The sequence below is a fragment of the Microtus pennsylvanicus genome, chromosome 11 (assembly GCF_037038515.1).
Source record: "Microtus pennsylvanicus isolate mMicPen1 chromosome 11, mMicPen1.hap1, whole genome shotgun sequence".
Classification (NCBI taxonomy): Eukaryota; Metazoa; Chordata; class Mammalia; order Rodentia; family Cricetidae; genus Microtus; species Microtus pennsylvanicus.
In genome coordinates, this window is record NC_134589.1 from 68,638,314 (window position 1) to 68,665,484 (window position 27,171).

Consider the following 27,171-nt stretch of genomic DNA (forward strand, 5'->3'; position numbering starts at 1 on the left):
GTAAGAGACACATGACCCAGTGAAAAGGCCAAACATGGGTGTAATCGGAATTTGAGAATAAAGGGAGAGAAAGAATTGAGCAGAATTGATATTTGGAAACAGACTGGTGGTAAATTTTTTTAATTAATAAATGACAGCAAGCCAGACATTTGAGACCTCTACAAACTCTGACCACAATCAATACAAAGAAATCTATCCCTGGTTCTCACAGCAAAATTGCTGAATGGCTGTGAACAAAAAGCAATCTTAAGACTAGTCATAAAGAGGCTGGTGGAGATGGAGCATGCAACATCAACAGAAGGGTGAGGCCTACTTCTGAGGAGAAAGCAGAACTTGAAATGATGAAATGATACCCTTAAAAGTATGGTGAACAAAACCTTAAAATTCTACATCCTGTGAGAAAACAGGTATTGGAGCTTAAGAAATAGCATGGTACTGAAGAGTGCACGTTGCTCTTATAGAGGATTAGAGTCTGGCTCCGAGCATCTTTCTATGCCAGGTGGCTCACAACCACCTAACTCTATCTCCAGGGGGTCCAATGTCAGCATCTCATCTCTGGGGAACCTTTACTCACACATCTGCACTCTCTCTCTCTCTCTCTCTCTCTCTCTCTCTCTCTCTCTCTCTCTCTCTCTCTCACACACACACACACACACACACACACACAGAGGGGTGCATATATAAATTTTAAAATAAATCCTTTAAAAAAATGTAGACATTAATATGGTGAACCAGGTAAAGGTGAAATAAAGATCTACTTAGGCAAATGAAACTTGAGAGGAAATGCTACAGATTCACAATAGCAATATGAAAAGGAAATGTGAGCAAAAGGAAAATTATTGAGCTAAGTACACAGCCATGCAAGGTGGAATAAGAAGTGCCACATAGGATTAAAAGGTGAGTATAACTGTCGTTTAAAACACTGTTTAACAGTAATGTCCTATAGGGCAAAACCTGACTTACAGAATGCTATAATCACTAAAGGTCAGAGGGTAGAATTGAATAGACTGTCCTAGAACTATCCCCCCAAAATGATTAAAAACATGTTTTTGTTACTGCAAACGTTGGGGAGCCCCACATTGGGTGCCATATTTTCAGGAAAGCTGGACTCCCATCTTGGGAGTTTTAAAGAATAAACTCAAAAGGAAGCTTGAGGGGATTTGTTGTTTTAGAATTTAAAATAAAACCAGCTGCCTGGAGAAGGAAGACAGAGAAGGGAAGTGAGAAAGCCATGCCTTTTGAGTCAGATATGGAGGTCAGCAAGTGAACACATGCCAGACAATTGGCTGCATGGCAGATGTGGGGAGCACTTCAGAGAGAGTGAGAAAATTCAGAGCGTTTGGGAAAGTATGCCCAGGCTTTGGAAAGTATCTGAAAGAAGAAAAAAACAGGGGGAGAAAAAATGAGGGAAAGAGAAAAGTTACCCCTTTTTCAGTAACTCAGAAACTTGGGCAGGCTTAACTCAGCTGCATGGCTGTGGCTCCGTAAGCAACTGGGTAGGGTTTCTGGGAAGGTAAGATACAATACCTCGTTAAAGGAATAATTATTCCTACCATCTTCCTTAGCATGTCTTGAGGGGGATCAGCCTCCCTGAGGGGAATTCCCATAGGCAGGTGATTGGCCAGCCCAACTGGAAGGTTAAGTCTCTATAGAGAAGCAGATTTTATTCTCTTGACTTGGAGGAAGTAGCTTCCCCTTAATAGGCCTCCATGGCATTATAACACCATGAGGCCAATGGAATGGAACAACAAGAAAAAGTGTCCACTCCAAACTGAGACAAGAAAATGATGGGAGGAAACAAGGAAAAAAACAAAACAAAAAAAATAAAAAAAAAACACTAATAGCATCCTGCTTAGAAGAGACTCATGATAACTACAAGCCTATAAAAAGTTTGAGTGTAGGATATCAACATATAGAGGAATGAAAATAGACCCATATCTATCACCATGCACAAAACTCAAGTTCAAATGTATCAAAGACCTCAACATAAAGCCAGCCACATTGAAGCTCATAGAAGAGAAAGTGGGAAGTACACTCAAACACTTTGGCACAGGAGACCACTTCCTAAATATAACCCCAGCATCACAGACACTGAGAGAAACAATTAATAAATGGAACCCCCTGAAACTGAGAAGCTTCCATAAAGTAAAGGATACAGTCAACAAGACAAAACGACAGCCTACATAATGGGAAAAGATCTTCACCAACCCCTCACCAGACAGAGGTCTGATCTCCAAAATATACAAAGAACTCAAGAAATTGTTCATCAAAAGAATAAATAATCCAATTTAAAAAATGGAGTACAGATCTAAACAGAGAACTCTCAACAGAGGAATCTAAAATGACTGAAAGACACGTAAGGAAATGTTCAACATTAGTCATCATAGAAATGCAAATCAAAACAACTCTGAGATTCCATCTTACACCTATAAGAATGGCCAAGATCAAAACCACTGATGACAACTTATGCTGGAGAGATTGTCAGAAAAAGGGAACACTTCTCCATTGCTGGTAGGAATGCAAGCTGGTACAACCCCTTTGGATGTCAGTGTGGTGATTTCTCAGAAAATTAGGAAAATACCTTTCTCAAGACCCAGTAATACCACTTTGGGGTATATATCCAAAGGATGCTCAATCATGCTACAAGGACATGTGCTCAACTATGTTCATAGCAGCATTGTTTGTCGTAGCCAGAACCTGGAAACAACCTAAATGCCCCTCAACCCAAGAATGGATGAGAAAAACATGGTACATTTCTACAATGGAGTACTACACAGCAGAAAAAAAATTACATCTTGAATTTTGCAGGAGTTAGAAAAAATTATTTTGAGTGAGGCAACCCAGACACAAGAAGACAATTATCACATGTACTCACTCATAAATGGTTTTTAAAGATAAAGCAAAAAAAAAAAAAAAAACTAGCCCACAAATCACAACTCCAAAGAACTTAGACAACAATGAGGACACTAAAAGAGACTTACATAGATCTAATCTATATGAGAAGTAGAAAAAGACAAGATCTCCTGAGTAAATTGGAAGCATGGGTACCTTGGGGAAGGTTGAAGCAGGGAAGGGAGAGGCAGGGAGGGGAGCAGAGAAAAATGTAGAGTTCAATAAAAAGCAATAAAAAAAGAATTAAAATAATAAAGAAATGGACTGTATAAAAAGTTTGAGTGTAAAAATGTTTAAAAGCAGATACACCACATTAGTTCCAGCAAGAATTAATATTAGTGATTGATATAGATATGAATAATTTGCATTAGTATAGATTTTGCTTTATTGATAGAGATTTACGGTCAATTTTGTTATATGTATGAATGTTTCTGATGTAATTTTTACTTGATAACTGTTTTGTTATATGTAATTTTGCTATGTTAAGGTTAAAGCCTTCCTTTTTTTGTTTAAACAGAAAAAGGGGAAGTGATGTGGGAGTGTCATATAGCAATCTGTTGATTTCATTGGCTAAGCAATAAAGAAACTGCTAGGCCCATTGGATAGGCCCATCCTTAGGTGGGTGGAGTAAACAGAACAGAATGCCGGGAGGAAGAGGAAGTGAGGTCAGACTCCACAGCTCTGCTCTCCGGAGCAGACGCCTCAGGAGAGACGCCATGCTACCTGCTCCAGGGAAGATGCACGCTATGAAGCTCCGACCCAGGATGGACTTAGGCTAGAATCTTCCCGGTAAGCGCACCTAGGGGCGCTACACAGATGATTAGAAATGGGCTAAATTAATATGTGAGAATTAGCCTAGAAGAGGCTAGATAGAAATGGGCCAGAGCAGTGTTTAAAAGAATACAGTGTCCGTGTAATTATTTCGGGGCATAAGCTAGCCGGGCAGGGCAGGCGGCTGGGGTGTTTGGGGACGCAGCCCCGCCGCCGCCCATATTACTACAAGTGATAAAAAGGATGGTTCATGATATACACACCCAATAGGAGAACACACACACAATGAAAGCTAAAAGAGCTAGGAAGAGACATTGTTAGGATATAATTATATTTAAACTTAAGAAATCTCTATTAATAACAAAACAAACGGAGGGAAAATCAGTAAGAATATAGAAGAGAGACTGGAGAGGTGACTCAGTGGGGCAGGATTCTTGCCACACAGACATGAAGACCATCCCAGCACACATGTACCAAGACAGAGGTCTCTGCACACCTGTAACCATAGCACTACTGGTGGTAGAGACAGAAGGATCGCTCAGGTTTTCTGGCTCCCAGCCTCATTCCGGGCTCAGTGAGAGACCATGTCTCACAGGAGTAAGAGTGTCAGAGCAGACACCAGACATCCTGTTCTAACCAGTATACACATCTGCACACATACATATGCCTATAACACACATGCATGCACATACGCACACACATGCACAAGCACACACGTGCACACACACACGAGCTGAACACCATGATGAAGAAGCCTGACTTAATGGTACACACAATCACTGCTTCCAACAACTGGGCCCTACACATTCATTCAAGTCTCCGTAGATCATTTATTAAAAATTGCTTAGCTTTGCCTGGTGGTAGTGTCGGACGCCTTAATCTTAGCACTCAGAGGTAAGTGGATCTCTGAGTTTGAAGCCAGCCTGGTCTACAGAGCAAGTTCTAGGACAGCCAAGGATAAACAGAGAAACCCTGTCTCGGAAAGAAAGAAAGAAAGAAAGAAAGAAAGAAAGAGAGAGAGAGAGAGAGGGAGGGAGGGAGGGAGGGAGGGAGGGAGGGAGGGAGGGAGGGAGGGAGGGAGGGAGGGAGGAAGGAAGGAAGGAAGGAAGGAAGGAAGGAAGGAAGGAAGGACTTATTGAGCCTTCAGCAAGTTTCAAACTACAGGACCCGCACTGAGAGCTTTCTGAGTAACTTTCCGACAAGAGTGATTTCATAGTAGAAATCAGTAACAAAGACAGTGAGGAAAATTTCCACAAACTTTTGGCCCATAGACCCCAAAGCATATCACATAACTTCCACAAGGAAGAATCAAATGAGAAGCAAGCTCTTCAGACAGAGTAATAACTAAATTACAACATTTTCACAAGGGATATAGGGATGGGGTCAGCTCTGTGGTTGGGCACTTTCCCGGGGTGCATGGGACCTTGAGTTTGTCCCTATCACTGAAAAAAAAAACAAAAACAAAAAAACTTAGTGGGATATATCAGCATTGAAAGGAGAATGATAGCCTCCAATGAATTCCTGACGGACATTTCTTTAAAAGACTGAAAATGAATGACCTAAGCATTTATCTTTAAAAACTAGAAAAATAACAATTTAAGTCCACAAAAGGTAGAGCAAAAAAAAAATGACAGAAGCAGAAATCAATACAATAGGAAAGAAAATTGCACCATGAAAAAGTTGAATCTTTGGAAAGATTAATAGCTTGATAAATCCCTAAGAAAGCAAATCAAAGAAGGAAGGGAGGTTAGCGACGCTAACAAATCACACGCGCTCCGTTTGCAGTGTCGCTGCAACACAATAGGGAACAATGGTCTCGGCAGCAGAAGGTGCTAGATCAGTGGCATCCACAGGCAGAAAATCAGATCTCAACCTCCTGTCCCACAATGGGCAGGTAGAGGTCAGGTCCAGATGGATGCTGAGTCTGGAGGTGAAAGGTCATGAGTTGGAAACCCTGGGTGGCTTCAACCTGCATCTTAGTGACCTTTAAGAGAATGGAGATGTCTGTGGTAGGTGACGAAGGAGCATCCAAAAGGTTAAGACTGGTATCTAGACTTGACCAAAACGGAGACTTTTAGTTATTAAAAAGGTTCTGTAGCGATGGGGAAAGATGTAGTAGCTTCAATTCCATGTGGTGGAGGATGACTTTGAACTTCTAATCCTCCTGCCTCCACCTCCCCAGTGCTGAGACTACAAGTGTGTGCCACCACACATGGTCTATGTGATGCTGGGGAAACCAAGGCTTCATGGATGCTAGGCAAGCCACGTGGACTGAGCCATCCCCAAGCCCACAATGGTCTCTAGTGAAATGTAACAGAACGGGCCAAACAGATACAGGTGTCTCACGGGAAAGTTTTGACGTGTATCTCTCTGACTATAAAGTACTTCTGTAGATAAGAAACATACAAATAGCCTAGTTGAAGAATGAGCAAAAGATGATATAAGCAAGAAATCTGCTTGCTTATAAATAAATATTTTTTAAACTCCATAATAATTATTGTGACATCTATTTTTCTGACTTAACAATGGAGCAGGTGGAAAGACTGTAAGGGCCAGAGGTGATGGGTGACTTCACGCAAGCTGTCTTCCCGACACAAGACTGATACCCATGTGAATGCGCAAAGACTATGGCAGCACACACAAGATTCACACAGGTTCCAGACAGGCAGGGATCAGGACTGATGGGGGGAAGTGGACACAAAAGCCTACCCTTCCCAAGATGCTATTTGCAATTGATAGCTGCTGTAAAGGAGAAAATCAGTTTTCTTCAGCGCAGGGTCACTTAGGACATCAACCACAAGCCAAGCCAGGCGCCATGCCTAGGAGAACTTTGTCAACACAAAACAAACTTTATGGCTTTTAGTGGGCTTTTTGTTTTGGCATTTGTTGCTTTATTAGGGTTATTTGTTTTGTTTTGAGCTTTGTTGGAGGGGTTGTTTAGTTTTGAGGGGAAGGGGTAGAGAGAGAAAGTATATGAAGTTGGAAGGGTTAGGAGGTGGGGGAGGATCTAAGAGGAGCTAAGGGAGAGAAAAGCAATCAAAATATATTGTACAAAAAATTTAATAAGTAAAAAAGAATACAGGACAATGAGTGATTATAACACCTCCTCAAGTTCACAAACTCCTTAACTCCAGAAACCAAAGATAATGAAATAGATTAAATGCAGAAAAAGATTTGAGTCCTACATTTGAAAGAATAAATAAGGATTGGACAAGAGAAAAAACAAGAAGAGCATTCACATAAGGACCACAAGGCACGCTCACTGCTGCTCACAGCTTGTTGCATAATAGCCAAAAATGGGAGCAAACCAAATGCGAGTCAGTGGTAGGATGGATAAAGAGTCTGTGGTGCAGCTATGCAATGGGAAACCTGAGAGCAATGCAAAAGAACCAATTTCTGCAACACAAGAGAGATTGGGGGAGTCTCAAAAGCAGGGATGAATGAAGGAAGAGGACAGTGTGAGATTTTATTCCTGAACCCTAGAAACAAGCCATCTGGTGATTAGTGGTGATCTTTGGTGGAGAATGAGGGGGATACAAGAAGGTTCTGGGTGTTGGGGATGCTCATGTCGTGATTTTGGTGCAGGTCACACAAGCATGTTCCCTTTATCAAAATTAGTTGAGCTCTGCACTCAGGAAATGTGTACTTTGCTATGAATTTGATACCCATCTGTTGACATTTAAAATATAAAATATAAGGCATCACACAAAGAATGCACACTGGAAGTTTGCTGGATTGAGGGAACAGACTTCAATCTCTACTGTAAATTTTACGGTCTATAACAGAAGGTAAGGGAAAGTCTTTGTCCCCTCTGAAACAGACCACTGAACAGCATGAATGAATGGAACCTTGGGGTGAAAAGGTCACAGATTAAGGGTCTTGTTAGAGGAATGGGCTACTTTGCCCAGGAATGGGTTGAATTTTCTCTGGTGCATAAGTGTATGCGTGTCCTTATTGTATGACACCCTTTGCTATTCTTTGATACAGTACAAAAGTTCTCTCCAGGTATTGGTGACACACTCTTGGACTTCCCAGTCTCCAGAACTGTATGAAGCAAATCTCTGTTCTTTATGGATAACTAGTCTTATGTATTCTCAATGTCAGTTCTATTGAGAAAAAGGCTACAGTCTGCTGATTACCGCACACAGAGGAAGGGGTCCAGGCAGAGCTCCACTCCAATGTCTGAAATACCACCACACACTCTCCTGCCACAAAATAAGTAACCCACAAATGCTCCTGAAAAATATGACAGATGAAGAGCTGGCTTTCAGATCCAATGACTCCAACCTCATCCTCACAAGATGCTCCCAAACACACAAGCATCTCCTTTGTTAAATCATTTAAGCTTCCTAAGCTTTGGTTTGTGTATCTAAGCAATCTAGGCAGGACTAGAACATTTCCATAGAATAGTGTTGATACAAATGACAATGAGTCTCAACTTTGCTTAGTGGGTAATTGGCACAGAGGCCTCCAACATTAATCTTGACCACGACTGAAAACAACCAAGGGGGACAACAGAAAGACCACTGGAGGAGGCCGAGAAGGTCAATGCCTTCCTGATGGTAGAGGGTTAATCAGAACCCGTCCTTCTAGACCCCAAGAGAGCAACTCTTTAAAAACAGAGGAAACATACAAAAGTGAATTCACTGTCATGCGTGGTGGCATCAGGGCCCTGGGTGCCTCGCTGAAGGGAGAAATGATTTTCTGAGGGAAGCATCAAGCCAGATGCTTATAAATGAGTGAGCACATGGGTCTTTCTTAATGACTAAATTCCTTTAACTAAAAATCTAATTTTATTGTGGTATAAATCATACTTTCTTGAAGTAGGGAATTAATTTTAGATTTTTCATTCACTGTTCATAACCTTTCCATGAATCTGACAGCCAAATCATTCTAAATGTCATTTAACCAATACAATACAACGACTTCATTCCTCGTTGTATCCTTCCTGAATCCATTATCTCCCACCATAATATAGAAGAACTTAAGTAAAAAGAAATTACCATTCCAGAAAGCTGTATTTTCACTGTGCAGTTGAACAGCATAATCTTTATTTTTAAATCAATATAATGTGAGTGCCGAGTAATATTTTTCCTAATTCAGAAGTTCTCCACTACCAAAAAAAGCAGTTTGAGGGCTGCCTAAAGTGTTTGAACAAAGTATCTCCCGTGCCAGGCCTGGAGCCTCCGGTGTCTCTCTTGGGGACAGAGACTAAAGCTCAGGAGAAGGCGGGTAGCACCTTCCCATGACCCTAGTTCTGACTCCTCAGCCATGTTCCCAACCATGCCTGGTTAGTGGAAGAGTCTCAGGCTGTCCCTCAAGTTATTATGGACTTCAGTGACCTCTGGGAAAGTATGGACCATGTGGTTTAGGAGGATGGGATGTGACAAGCACCTTCAACTGAAAAGCAATGTTCCCGGAAACCAAGTGGAACCCAGTTAGATCAGTGTATGCAGATTAGGTGGAGGGTAGCCTGTCAAGGATGGGCCAGGACTGTGAGGGGTCCCAGTATCACTAGTCTAATGAGAGCCCCCCCCCCCCCCCGCATGACTACTTCTTTAACCAGCCACAGAGGAGTTGAGGAAACTGCTTGCACCAGGATCCCTCAGACCCTAACTTCTAGAAGATGCTACAAAAGGAAGCCCACACACTCAGCTTCTAAACCATGGTGTGTAGAGGAGACAGGCACCTCTTTGCTGCTGAGATTCCAACATCAAGCTTCTCCTGATGGAGATGCTCTCGGAACCAAGGCTGCTTTAGCAAGCAGCCTTGCACCTCCTCCACGGATTCATTTGAATTTTAACAGCTCCACTCCAACCACTTTCATTTTCACTAGCAAGACACCGTTCTGCAATTAAAATCTCCTCCTGGACTGACAGCAGACAGCTAAATAAAGCAACGTCTTGTAAGGCCTGTGTTCCATGACTGGCTCCCACTCACTGAGCAGACACAAGCATTCTGTAGGATCGCTCTCTTTTGGGTGACTGAATTAGAGAGAGAAGCAAAACCACCTCAAGAGAAGGCTTCCCAGCATGTGTGTCTGGAGCTTCGGAACCAGGTAAGAGAGAAGGCTGGAGAGTTGACTCTCAACTTGGGATTAGCTCAAGATCCAGGCTGCAGAATCAAGAAGGCAGAAGGGGCTAGAAGACGGGTTGGTGAGGACCTGAGTCCAGAGCCATAGCAGCCATGTACAAGGCAGGCATGGCATACATCTAAATCTCAGCACTGGTATGCTGGAGACAAGCAAATGTGGAGTCCCACTGGCCAGTCAGTCTAGCTGACAAGGTAAACTCCAGGTTCAGAAAGAAAGCCTCCTGTCTCATAAAGGAAGGAACGATAGATGGTCACACCTGACACCAGCATCTAACCTACACACACACAAACACACATGCATACACTGCATCTATCACATGCTAGATAGACATGATAGATGGATAGAGATAGATGATAAATAGATAATGGGCAAATAAGTAAATAATTAAAGAATAGATAGATATTAGGTAGGTAGATAGATGATAGGTAAATAGACAAGTAAGGATAGAGCTGATAGGTAGAGAGACATATAATAGGTAGGTAGGTAAGCAGTTATATGGCTATGGAAAGAGATGATAGACAGACGATAGACAGACAGAGAGACAGATAGATAGATAGAGAGATAGATAGATAGATAGAGAGAGAGAGAGAGAGAGAGAGAGAGAGAGAGATAGATAGATAGATAGATATAAGATAGATTGATAGGCAGACAGATGATAGGCAAATAAATGGGTAAGAAGAGAAATGATAGGTAGGGAGGTAGAGAAAGGAAGGGAGGGAGGGAGATGAGATAGTAGGTAGATTGGTTGGTAAATAGATGGTAGGTAAGTAGACAGATGGCAGGCAGGATGGTAGATGGAGAGATAATAGGTAGGCAGGGAGGTAGATGGAGAGATGATAGGTAGCATAGGTAGTTAGGTAGGTAGACCATGTCTTAGGGTTACTGGTGCTATGATGAAACACCATGACCAAAAGCAGCTTGAGGAGGAACGGATTTATTTTGCTCACAGTTCCATATAACAATTCATTATCAAAAGCAGTGAGGGTCAGGACTTAAACAGGGCAGGAACCTGGAGGCAGGAGCTGATGCAGAGGTTATGGAGGGGTGCTGCTTACTGGCTTGCTCCCTGTGGTTTGCTCAACATGCTTTCTCACAGAACCCAGGACCACCGACCTAGGGATGGCTCCACCCACAAAGGGCTAGGTCCTCTCCCCTGAATCACAAATTAAGAAATACCTACAGGCTTGCCTACAGCATGGTCTTATGGAGTTATTTTCTTAATTGAGGTTCCCTCCCTTCAGATGACTTTAACTTATGTCAAATTGACATAACACTATCCAGCAGAGATACATGATGAAGTTTTTTTTTTTTTCTGAGAAAGTGGACATCTCCTGCCTCCTCCACTCATCCAGAACCTACTCAAGTATCCAAGAAAGTGACAAACCACAGGGCTCCTGAGGATGCCACTTGAGGAAAGTTCAGAGCTCAAGTCCTTCCTCACAAGGGACAGGGTCTCAGGGACTCCTGGAGTTAAGGAGCAGTGTGGGAACTCCTATGGCTCCTGCCTTAAAGCCAGGTCAGTGTGGGAAGGTGTGGCTGGAAAGTGGAGACATTGAGATTCAGGGGAGCTGAGGAAGTCTGACTCACATCATAGACCCTGGCATCTGTCTATCAGCCCTGCCCATAGGCTGCCTGGGCAGACGAGCCCTAGCTTGCTTATACACTACCACAAGAGTCCAAGGGCTAATGGGGAGAAGCTGAGCCTGATCGCATGGACAGAGAAAGTGTAATTCTGTGGTTGTTTCTAAAATCAGAAAGGAACAGTAGGGGTGCAGTTGTCAGGCCTTCAGGGAAAAAATCATCTGGACACTTGGGTTCTCATGCAAAAGTGACAGAGGACCTAGGGGGATAGAACAGTGGGTAAAGTACTCGCTGTACAATATGAGGACTGGAGTTCAGATACCCAGCATCCATGCAAACGCTGGGCAAGCATGGTGGCAACCTGTAATTCCATAAACCTATAATCTCAATACAAGACAGAGTCATTAGGGGACACATTAAGGGACACACTTACCGTCAACCTATGGTCTCTTCACACATATGCATGGGTATCCACATGTAACTACATGCGTGTGAACATACCTCTCACAGTACTGGCGTTGATAACTCTAGCTATTCAGTAGACAAAGACAGGAGGAAGGCAAGTTCAAGGCAACTGAGTGAATTCAAGGCCATCCTGAGCAATCTAAAGAGATCCTATCTCAAAATAAAAAGTAAGCCAGGCATGGTGGTGCACACCTTTAATCCCAGAACTTGGGAGATCTTTTGTGGATTAAAGGTCAGCCTGGTCTATATAGCAAGTTCCAGGACAGTCAGGGCTCTGTAGAAAGACCCTGTCTCAATAAAACAAACAAAAAGTAGGACTCTATCACAGGTAAAAACGTATGTCTAGCATGTGTAAGGAAGGCCCTAGCCTCCCCAAGTTCAGAGAAAACAAACCAAACTATAACAGGTAAAATATGAAGATTTGGTGATTTTAAGTTGTAGGTATCTTTATAAGATTTACACAGGAATGTTGTTCGCTTGCACTTTAAAAAGAGAGATAGTTCTGCATTTGAGGCCATCTTGCCGCCTTCCATGGTCAAGGTAGAGCCTCCGCACTACAGCACAGGGAGCCGCTAACTTGAACTGAGTGGAATCGATCACGCTCTCCAATCCATCACTCCACCTATCGGAATTCAGGGCCTGAACAGTACTACTGAAGGACCAGAGAGAGGGCAGACGGGCACTCGACACTTGTATCTCTCTGACAACCCAACAAATTAAAACCTAATGATCATTCTGACAGGGGAAAGGTAATCCATGCCTTCCCAGAAGCAATCACTGTGTCCAGGACTATCAGAGCAGTCCACAGCCTGAGGCTCTAATACGGCAATCCAAGGGACCTCATCGCTCACATGTCATTTCCATCCAAATGAAGGGGGCCTGGTGAGACCCAGGCAGCCTTTGCAGAACCTTTCACCTCACACAGCCATGTCTGTACCAGACTATAGCACTGAGTACAGCGTCTGCCTATCCTGTGGTCCACAGATCCTCTATCCTCAGTATGAGAGCTAAGGATCCAAACATGTTTCTTCAAAGAATGAAATTTCATATATATATATTCATGATGGGGTTTCTGTGTTGCCCTGGCGGTCCTTGAACTCACCCTATAGCCCAGCGTAGTATTGAACTCACAGAGCTCCACCTGCCTCTGTATTCTGAGTTCTGGGTTTAAAGGCATGTACCACCACTGCCCAGAGAAACCAAATTATATTAAAAACTTGAATATAGTGAGTTTTCCCACAAGATCTATGGGGCACACTCTTGACTACCTACTGGTGTGTTGGTGGTGGTTTGTTTTGTCAGTACTATGTTGCCCACTTGAGAAGCTTTTTCATTATTTTTGTTTTGTTTATTTTGGGTTTTTCTATTTTGCTTTGTTTGGGGGTGTTTTGTTATGTTTTGTTTTTGAGATAGGGTCTCGTATAGCCCAGACTGGCCTCAAACTCATCACATAAACTAAGAGTGACCTTGAACTTCTGATTCTTTCCCCCTCTAGGCCTCTGGAGTGCTGGGGTTGCAGGTGTGCACCACCAGGTTGGGTCTACGTGGTGCAAAGGATCAAACCCAGGGCTTCATGCACACTGGGCAAGCAAGCAGTCTACCAGCTGGGCTTCAGACCTTCTTGGAAAGCTCTGTACCCACCAAGCAAACAAGGAAGCAATGCCACCCCCCCCCCCCGCCAGGCCTTGTCCCAGCAGTGTAAATTCCATTGAATCAAGGCCACCAGGTAGACTTCTTAGGAAGGACAGCTGTGCCCAGGAAAGACAGGGCAGGAGTTTGAGTCTTAACTATTCATTCAGGATGCCCTCTAGGGACCATCCAAAAGATGACATAACAGTGCCAGCTTATTTGTTCAATAGCATGCTCTCAACTGCCACTCTTCTGCCAGTGGCAGTCCCTAAATGAGGCTTAGAACAACCTGTGCCCAGGAAATTAAAAGAGAGTGAGCTGAGCAGGGTTGGGGATTTCCCCAGGCCTGACTCCATTATCTATTCTTGTTTTCATACACGGAGTGAGAGGTCACCCTTACATAGATGACCTCACGTAGATACAAATTGTTTCCGAGACCTGGTAAGTGGGGGTAGGTGCACCTGTGAGAAGGTGAGCCAGCGGGAGAGGGTGACTGCAGACCAGAGCTAGGCAAGAGGGGTGTCCGTCTGGGTAAGAGAAAGGCAGATATATCTAAAGTGGCTGATATCTAAGGGCAAGATTGCATTCTTCCCCAGGTGGGGATTCTAACCATAAACTGCCATGTTATTTGGAAACAAGTCTATGTCCCTCTGTCCTCCTTGCCCAGTGTCCCCTCCAGCTTCCTGACTATCACCTCCACTTAGCCTTCCTTTTCATTTTGAGAAAAAGCCTCATATAGCCCAGGCTGGCTTCAAATACACTATACAGACGAGGATAGCCTTGAACTTCAGATCCTCCAGCTTCCTGCCAACTCTGGAACTCATTGCTGGCTCCTAACTTTAAGTACCACAAGCATCTACCTGAAGATGAGTGCTAGGATCACAGGTGTGTAGCATCACGTGGATTTATGGTTGGCATTGAGGCTGGGGTTTCTTGTGTGCTAGGCAGGCACTCTACCTTCTGAGGTACGACCCTGCTTCTCACTTCCTTGGGTCTGCAGGCATGTTTCCACCTAGTCCTACCCTCTTATTTCCCTCAGGAACTCTCTCCAAGGCACAGCTCTTAGCAGGGTCTCTCCTTAGCACTCTTGGTGAGCTTCCTAAGCAGTTACTTTGCTCTTTCCCTCATAATAATATATTCATTTATTCAAGAACTATGGCTGTCTCTAGATACACGTGCTGGGGCAGCCACAGTCACAGTCCCCACGAAGATCATAATTTCATGCAGAAAGAGGCGACCAAGAAGCAAAGAAGACAAATCACCCCATGATGAGAAGCGCCACAGTTTGAGAGGGAAGGGGGGCACTATCTACTCAGGGGCCTTGGGGAGCACTGTTTCAGACTAGGTCATCAAGGTGGTCCTCGCACGGGAACTGTGCTGCATGAGAGATCGGCTCCACCCGAGAGCTACAGGCATTTGTTCCTGAACTATGCCGTTCCTCCTCCTGCCCACCATGCAAGCCTCCCCCTCCAGGATCTCCTCTCACCTCTGGTCCTGTGTTTACAGGTCCCAGACCATGCTGTGGGGTGGGGGAAGTGGAGGACTCGAGGCACTTAAAGCTGAGATCCAGCAATGGCTCCTAGACTTGGCAGAGAACTGCTTACGACCGGCTGAGCCCTTCCCATGTCTACCTCCTTCAGCCCAGAGAACACTGACTCCCACCTCATCCAGGTAGCGTCTGCCTCACCTGCCTTCTCTCCAGACTTGATGAGCTTGGGTCGTTGTCTGAATAAATCACTGGGGTGGGCTCCTGCCTAGGCTCAGGAAGAGAACCACTTCCCCCACGCTTTGAATAGAAAACACACACGCTCACTGCACCACCCTAACACCTACATTTAGAAAATGGAACTTAGAGTTGTTTAAATTAAATGCATTATATTTAATTAAAAAGCCTGTAAGGCACAATGAGGCTCTTTTTCAATTTTCTTTCCTAACAGAGTCCAAAGGAAGCAAAGCACCAGGGGTCATCACAACTGGGCTGATGTTTACTCGGGACCTAGGCCCTCTGGAAACATCAACAACCGGCTCCTTGTCCTCTCTCCGAGCCCACGCGAGAATTTCTGGGGGCTCTGCTGTCCTTTCCTGAGAATGGGGTTAAGGGTGGTGTCACTCAGATGGTTTTTGATGACCCAGGAACCTCCACAAAGCACAAGGGTCACCACTCTGCTAACGTGTGCCACTTAGGAAGTCAGTCATCAAAGACACCCATGCAACCCCGCCAGGACCTTGTACTTGAACCCTACCCAATCCCAAACAGCCTGAACTGGCCTTTCGCTGAAGAGCATCCATCCCAACGACAGTGCGGAGGGAAGTAGGCAGTTTGTCCATCCATGTTTCTCTCATGGCGAACACCGTGCTTCCCAAACAGGCAACATTTCAGTTAGCCTGAGGCACACCCATGTACTGTGTGCCCAGTACCTAGCCTAGCAGCCAGCCTGAAAGAGGTGCTCACCAGTGTGTCTGGGACTCCGAGCTGGAGAAGAGCTGTTACGTTGCAGCCAGTGGCCAGTGACCAGTGGCGAGTGGCCGGGAGGGACAAGGCAGAAAATGGCACAGATAGCAATCAGCCACACTGGCCTGAGCTGCTCTTATCCCAGGCCAGTGTGTCATCCATGGCCTATTTTCGCCTTCTGGGACCCCACTGGCTCATTTGCTTCAACCCGTGTGAATGCTGCGATTCCTTCCCTGTGGTGCTGCTGGCGTGGGTACTCAGAATGTCCTGGGTCCTGCAGGAGCCTAGGGTATCTCTGGCTTCCCTCTGAATGGTCTTCCCTGTTGTCATTCCAGGCAGCTCTGACCACTCACTTAGCCATGTCCTTCAGTCATCCACATGAGGTGGGGATAGTCTGACATTTTAGACAAACCTTACGCCCAGTGTGTCTGATCCTGCTCCCTCTTCCAGGGAGGGGACCAGGGTCCACACAGGAGCTCCTCAATAAAGATGATCCTGTAGGCAGCAGTTCCTTCACACAGGAGCTAATTCACACAAGATTGCTTCACACTGGAGACAATGCTTCCCGCATCTCCCTCAGGAAAGAGCTCTCCAATGCAGAGACTCCCCCTACACAGGGACTCTTTCCTGTAAGGGCTCCCACGTACAGGGGCTCTCCCAAACAGGGGCTAATCAACATAAGGGCTCCTCTACACTGGAGCTAATTCACTCAGTTACTCCCCCATGCAACAACTCCCCCACGCAAGGGCTCCTCCCTGCAGGGGCTAATCCACATAGGGGCTGATTTATACAGGAGCTTCCCACATGTGGGAGCTTTTCTACATAGCTCTCCCAACAAGCAAGCACCCACACACAGGAGCTAATTCACATAGGGCTGCTTGCTTGGGTGTTCCCCCACACAGGCTCCTCCACATAAGGGCACCTCCATGCAGGAGCTAATCAACACAGGGAGTAATTTGCTCAGGGCTTCCTCCACATTCAGGATCTGCTCCTCCCTGCAGGAGCACAGGGCTTGCCTCTGACTTAGCCTCAACACCCCTCCGTCTTCTCTCCAGCGGCCCATGGAGAAGGCAGCAAACACAGCACTTTCCTGCAGGAGGGTCCTGACCCATCAACGCCTTTATCTGACAGTCAACAGCTTGGTTGCTGAGGCTGAGAATCTTCCCTCCCAAGGTCAAGGCTGCAGGGCCTCCCTCTGGAAGGGAGACTGGCAGAGTCATTCTTCAGGGATTTCTCAAGGCCAAGTCTCTAAAGGCTGCACACCGTCACACAGAGCCCTCTCCCAAAGCTGATGACTTCCCTGCAGAAACAGCAATGGCCAGAGCAAACTAGGTCCCACCCCACCTCAAGAGAACCTGCCCAGTCCCTACTGGTATCTTGAAGAGACACAAATACACAGCCAAGGGGAAGTTCATTCTCAGAGTTTCCGTAATAGCTATCTGGTAGACCAAACCCCATCCCGAGAGAAAGACAAGAGAAGGATGTGGGGGTGCGGTGAGGGGAGTGAGGCAGGGGTGAGGTTGTATGAATTGTGTATTGGAGAAAGTCAAGAGGCTGTGTCCAGGCTGGCTCTGGGAGACTCGCTTGAACTCCTGGAAGTGGGATGCCTTTTCTGTTTGCTTTATGACATCAGATGGGCTTTTCCTCACATGGGAAACTTGTGCCGCAAGGAAACACAGGTAGCTTCTTGTAGCACAAGCTGGGCAGTAAGAAAGCCAGGCCCAAACCCTGCTCCAATGCTATGGAGGCAGACTCCAGCAGCTCATACCAGTCCAGTCTCAGCTGCCAAGCATGTAAGAGTAAGCCAGACAAGACCGGTGAAGTGAGGACCAAGAGCTTTGACAAAACAGGCTGTTGGTTAATGCTACTGTCCACAGCTATGGGACTATAGGGATTCCTGATAGTAATCAGAATTCCCTTCAGGACATAGAAGATACTTACTTAAAGGATGGGTAAGAAAGTTATTCAGCCCCTTGCCTGAGCTGAAGAGCTTACCCCTCCATTATCCCATTCTGAAGATGCCCCTGCTTTTCCTCTTCCTTGCAGTCCTGACTCCACAGTAGAAAACAATCCCTATCACACTGAGGCCTTATACCTCTTTGGAAGCAGAGCTGAGCCTGAGAGCTGGAGAAGCATCCATGGCTGTCTGGCCTAACTACCCCAAACCAGCTCAATCACCAGGCTGCTGCTGGAGTCAGCAAGGCTGTGGCTCCCTGGTTGAGTCATGACTCCCCTGCCCTGTGACCTTCTCTGACCAAGAACTCCAACTCCATTCAAAGCAGCTGCTCCAAAGCACCTTCTGGAGCCCAGGATGTGTGACACTCAACCATGTGACCACACCAGACCCTGATGCTTGCTCCTATTTAGTCTACTTGATAGGAAGGGTATGGCCACAGGAGGCAATAGACCTTTTGGTGTTTCTGTAATGGAAGACTTATCCTGGCTCCCTGCTCTGTGGCCTGGGAAGACTTTAACCATGAGACCAGCTACAAGGAAGGGCCTTCTTTGCACATTATCCCATGGTGGAGGTGGAAGGAGTACCAGAGAGCAAGAGATCAAACTCACAGCCTCAGGATCTTTGCTAGTCACACTGGCTCAATGCATAGGTGTGGAGCTCCCATGAGCCAAACACCTCCGCTTGCAGCCCATTTCCTAACACTATGGCATTGGGGTTGAAGTTTCCAAATCTTATTTATGGGGAAACACACTCAAACCTTAGTACAGGCTTTGGAAGTGGGAACGGACACGAGGAAGAGGGGCAGGGTTGGTGATGTTGGGCAAGATGGAGAACTCAACTCCATAGAACATCCATCTTTGTAAGAGCTCAGCTCATGGTCCTCTGATGCTTTTCCAGATGCCCAAGGCTCCCCAGACTCCACGTGTCCTCTATGCACAGTGACCTCTCCCAGCCTCCACCAGAGATGCCCACCTTATATTTGCTCTGTTCTTGGAGCCCCTGAACCCTACACCTCATAAGCTGGGACTTGCACACTGGCCAAAGAAGCTGGGTGGGGGCCACTGCTTTACCAGGCTCACCCCATGAGTTTCTTACTCCAAGTTCTAACCACACAAACCAGATGTGGAATGAGACGGACCATAGCCCAGGGCTGGAAGTCCATGTGCTAGCAGAGACAAGGTGACATACTCTCACGGCATAGTTAGACAGCAGAACAGGCTTCCTGGCTTTGTGGAAAAGGGACAAGCAAGAGGAGAGCGAGCTGGAGGGGAGAGGTGGTTCAACTCAGAAGGCAAAGGAGAAACAGGCTGCCATTGCCCAATGCTCTCAGTCTTCTGGGACCTCCTACTGTTCATTCTAGAGAATGTCTGGGTTCTTCTATCACCGAGAACCTAATCAGATAGTTCAGGTCCTGGTCGCCAATAGGTCCCTGGTGGAATACCTGGACAACATGCTCTGATGCCCACCTGACCAAATTCTTTTCCCTCCTCCTCTAGTAGTTATCTGTGGTCGTAATTCATGGCTGATCAATCAGCTTTTCTCCTGATACAACAGCAGCCCCTCCAAAGGCTTGAGCTTTGAATTCTAGAACACATGTCTATCTAGAATATGTAACGAGTCACAGATTAATCTGCTCCAGTCCACATGGCTTAGAGGTGCTTCATTCCGAAGCAGCTATCTGCAAGCCCTTCAGTCAGGAGACCCCCAGCCTAGAGTGGGGCTCCTCAGTCTCTTTTCTATGTTAGAAAAGATCATTAACATAGTTGTTTAATTCTGCTTGTGAACTTGGACTCCATTCTGCAACAACCTTTTACCCCTCCCCCACATTCCAACAACCCTCAGGCTCTTGGGATGGACTCATAAACCCCATTTCTCTTGGCCATTTGGCTGAGCTTAGCACGCGTAGCTGGGTGCTCATCAGAGACCTGTTGTTTACTTAGATTTAAGACACAAGGGATTTCCAGTTGGCTAGGATAGCCCAGGGCTTATATAGGGCCTATGAGAGATCAGCCTTGAAGTTCTCCTTTGTGACAAAAAGACATAATACCACACTGTGCAGGAGGCAGAGAAGTCCGTTCTTCACAGTCATGTGCTAACGTGAAGACACTAGCCAGCATGTTAGCCAAGCAGAAGAGAGCAGAGGGGAATACGGAGATCCAGGGAGAATATCTTAGCTGGTAATGTACCTCAGTGGTAGGGTACTTGCCTAGCATGCACAAGGCCCCTGTGCTTGTGGTGATGGGAATGGCTTAAGTAGCTAGATATGCCAGAATTGGAGGCAGGAGAATGGCCACAAGTTTGAGGCTGTCCTGGTTGATCCACAGGAAGTCTATCTGCTTGGAATGGATGCTCCCAAGAGCTTCAGCAGAAACACAGACCAACAGGTCTTTTCTGCAGGGAAGGTTTTCAATCATGGTTTTAAACACCAGGAAAAGAAATAGAAAAAGGATTTTGCTTTCTTTAAATAGAGAGACAAGCTTTAAATGACACAGAAGTCAAACAAGGTTTTAATTTTAACCCAATTGTCTGGGCATCAAGAAAGCTGTCTTTTCAGGCATAGTGGTGTACAACTATAACCCCAGCTCTGAGACGGCAGAAACAGGAAGGATTCGAAGTCAAAGTCAGCCTGGGCTACAGAGCAAGACTGTCAAAAAGAAAGTCCTGGCACTTGGAAAGCAGAGGCCAGTGGGTTTCTGCGAGATGAAGGCCAAACATGGCTATATAGTAAGATCCTGTCTCAGAAACATAAAAGAAAATAGGAAGAAAGTTAGTCCTGGTCCTCCAACTCTCGGAGTTCCCATATTTGGCTTATGTGGCATAGGGGATCATACCCAGGACCTTGTTAGTGCTGACCAAGAAAGAGCTAGCTCCCCAGCCCAGGAGAAGACACAGGGTTCCCGGTGCTTTATATCTTCATAGTAGATGAGAACGCATTGAGGACTTGATCCCTCTCTCTACCAGAGAGCTGAGGTGAAAGGACAGACAACAGAAGGCATCTCCCATTTAGTACCAATATGCTGACTTCCTCCGTAATTTCTCTGCATGTCTCCTGCTCAGAGAACAGAGCCTGATTTATGTTCCATTGTAGGACTTCATTTCTGGAACTGTACCCTTCACCTCTCCTGTGGTTAGTGGCAGGACAAGGCCCAGAAGCCTCATAGCGGAGACCACAGCAATGGAGGCAGAAGGACAATTGGCAGGATGGCAAAGGAAAAGCCACTCATTCCAGTTCTTAGTATCAGACTGGCACCAACATACTTGTCTAAACAGGAAGCTCGAGTGATAACCCAGAAGTCACTTGAGGCTTAGCAAAGTTGCTGATACAACTTGCCCAAAAGATGGAAATCACAGCCCCATTTACAGTGCATGGCCTAATGTCCCAATGATGAGGTGCAGAGCCTCCTAGAGAGGCTTAGATTATTTAGCTGCAAAGGCAAAAATAGCTTATTGCATAAATTAAGAGGAAGAAAAATAATGGCTTTCTGTGAACTCATAAATACTCATTTTCCTGGGTCACAGAACTTTTTAAGGCCAATTAAAACTCTGTCAACCATGATGTCAAAATACTAAAGGGAATACAGTCTGCCCACAGAGAGGGCGGGCTTGCTGGGAGTCATGATGTGAGGAGCACAGGCAATGATGTATGTCCCCTGTCCAAGGATAAAATAAAAACAAGACCCCAAACAGTGTCTGCCCAGATGCTGTAGTCTAAATAGCTGTGGACATAGACAGGGGTGAGACACCAATATGGGTACATGGTGGTGGGTAGGTCTGTGGGTGAACTGGGGCCTGGGGTGTCACCACCCTTAGCATCTGTCTTGGTTTCTGATCATTACCATGATAAAATACTCCAACAAAGCAACCTCGGGGACAATGGAATTATTTCAACTCCCAGTTCCAGGTCCAGCCCATCAAGACTGAGGAAGACAAACGCACCTTCTGCATTACTTCAGAAGCTAGAAGATGGCAATGAATGCTTGCAGCTGCCGCTCAGCCATCTTTCTCACACTTTGAAGCCCCTAACCAGGAGGATGGTCCAACCCACAATTAAGATAAATCTTCCCAAATCGATTAGCATAATGAAAGTCACAGGCACACCCAGAGGCCCTTCTTCCAGGAGACTCCAGATTCTTTCAAGCTGACAATAACCCATCACAGCAGCCACTGAGAAATGCCTCCCAAGGGACTTAAAATCACCGACAGACTAGTGGGGAGGAATTCAACTAGGATTGTCCTCACCCAGTGCATGTAAAGGCAACAACCCCTGTGCTTTTCTGCCCAGCATCCCCTGGAACAGAAAGTACCTGCACTGTCGGGAGCCTATGAGAAACACAGATTCAGGACCCAGTTAGACCAATTGCATCTCAGAAGGCCCTGGGCTGTTGAAGAACACGGAAACTCAGGAGATACTGGGGCAGGGCACAGTCCCCACTACTAACTTAGCAAGTGGGGGCTGGCTGCCATGCTTCACCTTGAAAACTGGAGATGTATTTATCTGCCCACAGGTGGGAGGCTATGCCAGGCACCCAGTCTGGGCCCTGGACCGTTCAGAGGTAACAGAGTTTTATGTTTCCATGCCCACGGTCAGGGCAGAGGCAGAGCAAACAGGGATGTGGAAGGATGCACCTCACCCTCCACAAGTGACCAGCCTTCCTCCCTGGACCCCCAGGAGGACCTTCCTAACAGTGGGTGGAAGAGGGTCTGTGAGTCAGTGAGATGGTGCGACAGGAAACCGCTTAGCAAACTATGACTCTCCTAACCCATCAGTCAAGTGCTCCAGATGGCCCAACCCGACAACATGCAGGGAGCCTGCAGAGTGGCAGGTCAGTAAGGGACATGAGTGGTCACCAGCTGTCTGTATCTGTGGCCCATGTTTGGAGAAAGGGGAAGGGGCCAGCCAGCCAGTACCATAGAGTAAGGGCTTTCGAGTGTGACCCCTGGGGTAAGAGGAGTCAACTAATCCCACCTTATAGATTTGCTCCTCAGAGACGGCCCTTTGAGAGTGTTTGCTAATGCTGAAAACATGGGTTTGACCTCCAAGCCTAGAACTTGTCTGTAAGTAAGCCCTGGGGTACAATTTTAAAGGGATCGATGCTATTTTGCATGCATAATTATGCATTGCATGGTGACACAGATCTCAGAACCAAGTGAAGTGCATGAAGGGTGCATATGGTCATGGATGGGTTCCCTGTCCAGCCCTGAGTATTGCAGTTAGGTCAGACACTCTGCTGAAACTCAGCCAGGGAACTCCTTCATTCTCTTCTGACTTCTCAGCTCCCCACTGAATAAATTCCTTCCCTGAAAAGCCTGAAACCAAAAATGGCTTGCACTTGGGATTTGGAAAGATTTGAGACTATTTACACCCATATAATGAGCTCTTGGAGGCATGGAACTCAAGTCAAAACATGACATTCATTTATTTCTTATATACATAACCTGCAGAAAATTTTAAAGATTTACTTATTTTCAATTATGTGTTTGTGTGCACGCATATACATGAGTACAATTGCCTAAGGATGCCAGAGACATGTGATCCCCTGGAGCTGGAGTTAGCATAGAGTTGTGGGCCAACCCCCATGGGTACTGGGAATGGAATTTGGATCCTCTGAGAGTACAAAATGTACCCTTTTGTTTCTCTGGTTTTGTTTTGGTTTTCGAGACAGGGTTTCACTGTAGCTATCAAGCCTGTCCTGGAACTAGCTCTTGTAGACCAGGCTGGCCTCGAACTCACAGGGATCTGCTTGCCTCTGCCTCCCTCCCAAGTGCTGGGATTAAAGGCGTTTGCCACCACCTCCTGGCCAGAATGTACTCTTAACAACCGAGCCATCTTTCCAGGCCCTGCAGTAATTTTGTATGATATTGTTGGTTCCTGCATTTTTGACCACAGCCTGTCACATGAAGTCGGGTGTGGGGTTTTCTATTTGTGGAGTCCTATTGGTCCCTAAATGACCTGTTATGTTGGATTTCAGATTTGGGGGTCGAGGATGAGCAGTTTATCTGAGAGACAATGAAATAATATTTTAAGATTTCAGTGAATTCCACCCCAGAACTGTTTCTTTCATTGACATTCCAGGCCACATCCTGCTCCTCAGCTGTTATAAAGCAGCACACCCAGCAGCTGCATTTCTAATCCACATCTGTAAAACGGTAAACTCCCGGAAGCTATTTTAACTCCAGTCTTTGTACAAGAAACAATAATTTACTAAAATTCATGTTGGTTCTAATTGCTTTCAAAATACGTGTTTGTATGCACATGCACATCCGTTGGTCATTTAATCTTCATTTGCTCTTAGGAGAATGAAGTAATTGTTGTAATAACTTTAAAGACAAGTCAACCCTTATCAATGCTTCCCGAGTACCTAGAAAACCTTGATAATCTTTGGACACACCACTGCCAGGGAGAAAAGACCCAGAAAACCATTCTAATATTTATCAAAAAGTCATTTTGCTGGAGCTAGAGAGATGGGTGAGGTGGTAAAGCACTTGCTGCCAAAGCATAAGGTTCTGGTTTTGGATCCCAGCATTCATATGAAGTGCTGGGCAGGTCTTATTAGACAGGTGCCTCCTGGCCAGCTGCATGTCTCACAAGCATGGGTAAAAAACGGTAAGTGTATTTGCAATCCCCATGCTGGGATGGGTGAGCTGGCCAACGAAAGACAACATAAGATGGAGAGTGATAAAGACTCCCAACATTGACTGATAGACCACACACACACACACACACACACACTTATACAGAAGAAAAAATTGTTTTGTCTGATTTTCACTTATTTTAGAATCTCAGAAATCTCTCTTGGTTTAAAGATTCTTCCCAGAAACAAGACTACCTGAGGAAAATTCTAGAAGACCTCAGTACAGCTTGGTCAGTGAGTTATGAATATATGATTAGCTACAGTTCAAAGAAGAAACTTTGATCCGGAAGCCGTGATCCTCAAGGGCAATCTTGATATCAGTCAGTAAGATGTAAGCTCAGAACTGCAAGCCACTCCCAGCTACCAGGGGACACTGTTTACTGTCCCACCATACACAGACCTGTCTGTGGGTAGAAAGGCCACCCACCCTTTGGATTTTGCATCAAGTTTTGATTGACTTAAAAAAATACTCAGCCTCCATTTTGCTCATAATAAGACACTGAAAGGGAGAGAAAGATAAACAAGATCAGCTTCATCCATGTGCAAAATAAAAGTAAGTGAAAAAAGATAAGAACCAATAAGGGGCTAGCGAGAAAGCTCAAGGTTTAAGAGCAGGTGCTACTCTTGCAGAGGACCTGGTGTCTTAGGGTTTCTATTACTATGAAGAGACACCATGACCTTGGCAACTCTTAGAAGCAATACAGTCACACACCTTCTAATAGCGCCACTCCCTATGGGACAAGCAGTCAAACACTAGAATCTATGGGGGCCATACCTATTCAAACCACCACACCTGGGGTCAGTTTCCAGCACCCACATTACTCTAGGTGATCTGATGCTCTATGGCCTCTGTTAGGCTAGAATGCATATGGTACACTTAAGCTCATCTCCCCTCCGACACACACACTCACACACACAAATAAATAAAAATGAGCAAATCAATCTTTCTTTTAAAGATTCAAAAAGCCAGCCCATATGTGATTAATAGTGGTCTAAGAAGGAGTAAGAACAAGAGCTTCGGTTAGAGCAGTGGTTCTCAACCTTCCTAATGCCACAACCCTTTAATACAGTTTCTCATGTTGTGGTGAGCCCCAAACATTATTTTTCTTGCTACTTCATAGCTATAATTTTGCTGTGAAAGGGTCATCCAATTCTCCAACCCTCCCAAAGGGGGTGTGACCCACAGATTGAGAGCTACTGGGCTATGGAGACAGCTCAGTAGGAAAGAACATTTGCAATGCAAACCTGAGAATACCTGGGGCTTGCTGGCCAGCTAGCCCAGTTGAAAAACTGCTATCTCCAGGATAGGTGGACCTGTGATAGAGGAGGACGTCCCACTCTAGCCTTGGCATACTGTATGAACAGGCACCCAAATATGCACATACCAGAGGTTGGGGGGCATCCAGACCATGACCAAAGTCAGGGAGCACCTCCACTGCAGCGAATGCTCTGCTCCTGCTAGCTAAACACTGACCAAAGCCACCCTCAGCTTCCGTGGACTCGCCCATTCACAGCCTGACCGCCTCATTAATCAAAGCTAGGTGCAGGCTCAATGAGCTAAGGCACAGCAGAAAACAGAGCTACAGCTGAGAGGTGTGCCTGAAGGCCATCTGTACCTGCCCTCATCCCCTCCTCCCTGAAGCAGTCAGTGCCATTCCTGGACTCAGATGGGAGACAGAGCTGGAGCTGTGGGGAAGATGGGGGTGGGCAGACAAACAAAGAGAGGCCCTCCTCCCATGCTCAGCACCTGCCTCCCCGTTGTTACACAAAGCTGAGGTGTTAAGCGCTCACACAGGAGGCTCTGGGTGACGTTAACTTGCCTCCCATTTACCACCAGCTAAATCCCACTTTAATTAGCCTGCCTCTTAATTGAAATAAGTGATTCACCAAAGAGGGCCAAGGAGCCCCCCACTTTCAGGACAGTAAGCTACCTGTGAGGCCTGCCTGTTTGCTTTCCTATTAAATTTTCAAGGATGGATCTATAGGCCTTAAGCAGTGGTTTCCCCTAGGGATGCACATACAAAAACGAAGCCCTTTCCACATGGGAAATGTGGCTCTCGCCAGCCCAGTGGCGGCTGCCATTATACGCTTTCAAAGCAACATTAAGGTATGTCCTTCATAGATTTAGACAGGAGTGATAGTGTTTCTATTTAATCATCGACTGGAGACAAAAGCACACGGCACCAACTTCAGCAGCAGAAGTATGCATTAAATTACTTCCAAAACTCCCCGAAGAATAAGACTTGCAGGTTTGGGATCGCATGACAATTAAGGAACAATGAGAGAGAACTCTGGACCGTTTGATCAAATAATGCATTAATCCTAACACACACTGCGTGTGTCCCTTATCTGCTCTCCGAGTATGTTGACTTTTTCTGGTAATTTTGATTTCTCCTTCCCCAGGAACACAGACACAGGTACAGAGAAAAGGACCCGGCATGTATCAGTGTAAGACAATGGAAGTGGGGACGCCTGGGAGAGCCCCGATAAGGACTCAGCTCCTCAAGGCAAAGAGGAAACTCCCAGGTGCTTCTAATGAAGGGGTACTCTCTCTCTCAAAGTTCAGCCCTTTCACAATGCATTTTCTGAAGATAACCTGCATCCCATATGCACCCTAAATCCACGAGGCCACCCCAAATTCACTGAAGCTGCTACCTTGAGTAGCGCTGGCGTGGGATACTTAAGACTAGAGATCACT

The 27,171-nt window shown here is 45.8% G+C and overlaps 1 protein-coding gene across 1 annotated transcript in view; it reads right to left on the reverse strand.

Moving 5' to 3' along the window:
* Fstl4 (follistatin like 4) overlaps positions 1-27,171 on the reverse strand; it is a 421,500-nt gene that overhangs the window by 383,810 nt on the left and 10,519 nt on the right. The gene's annotated exons all lie outside the window — the stretch shown is intronic.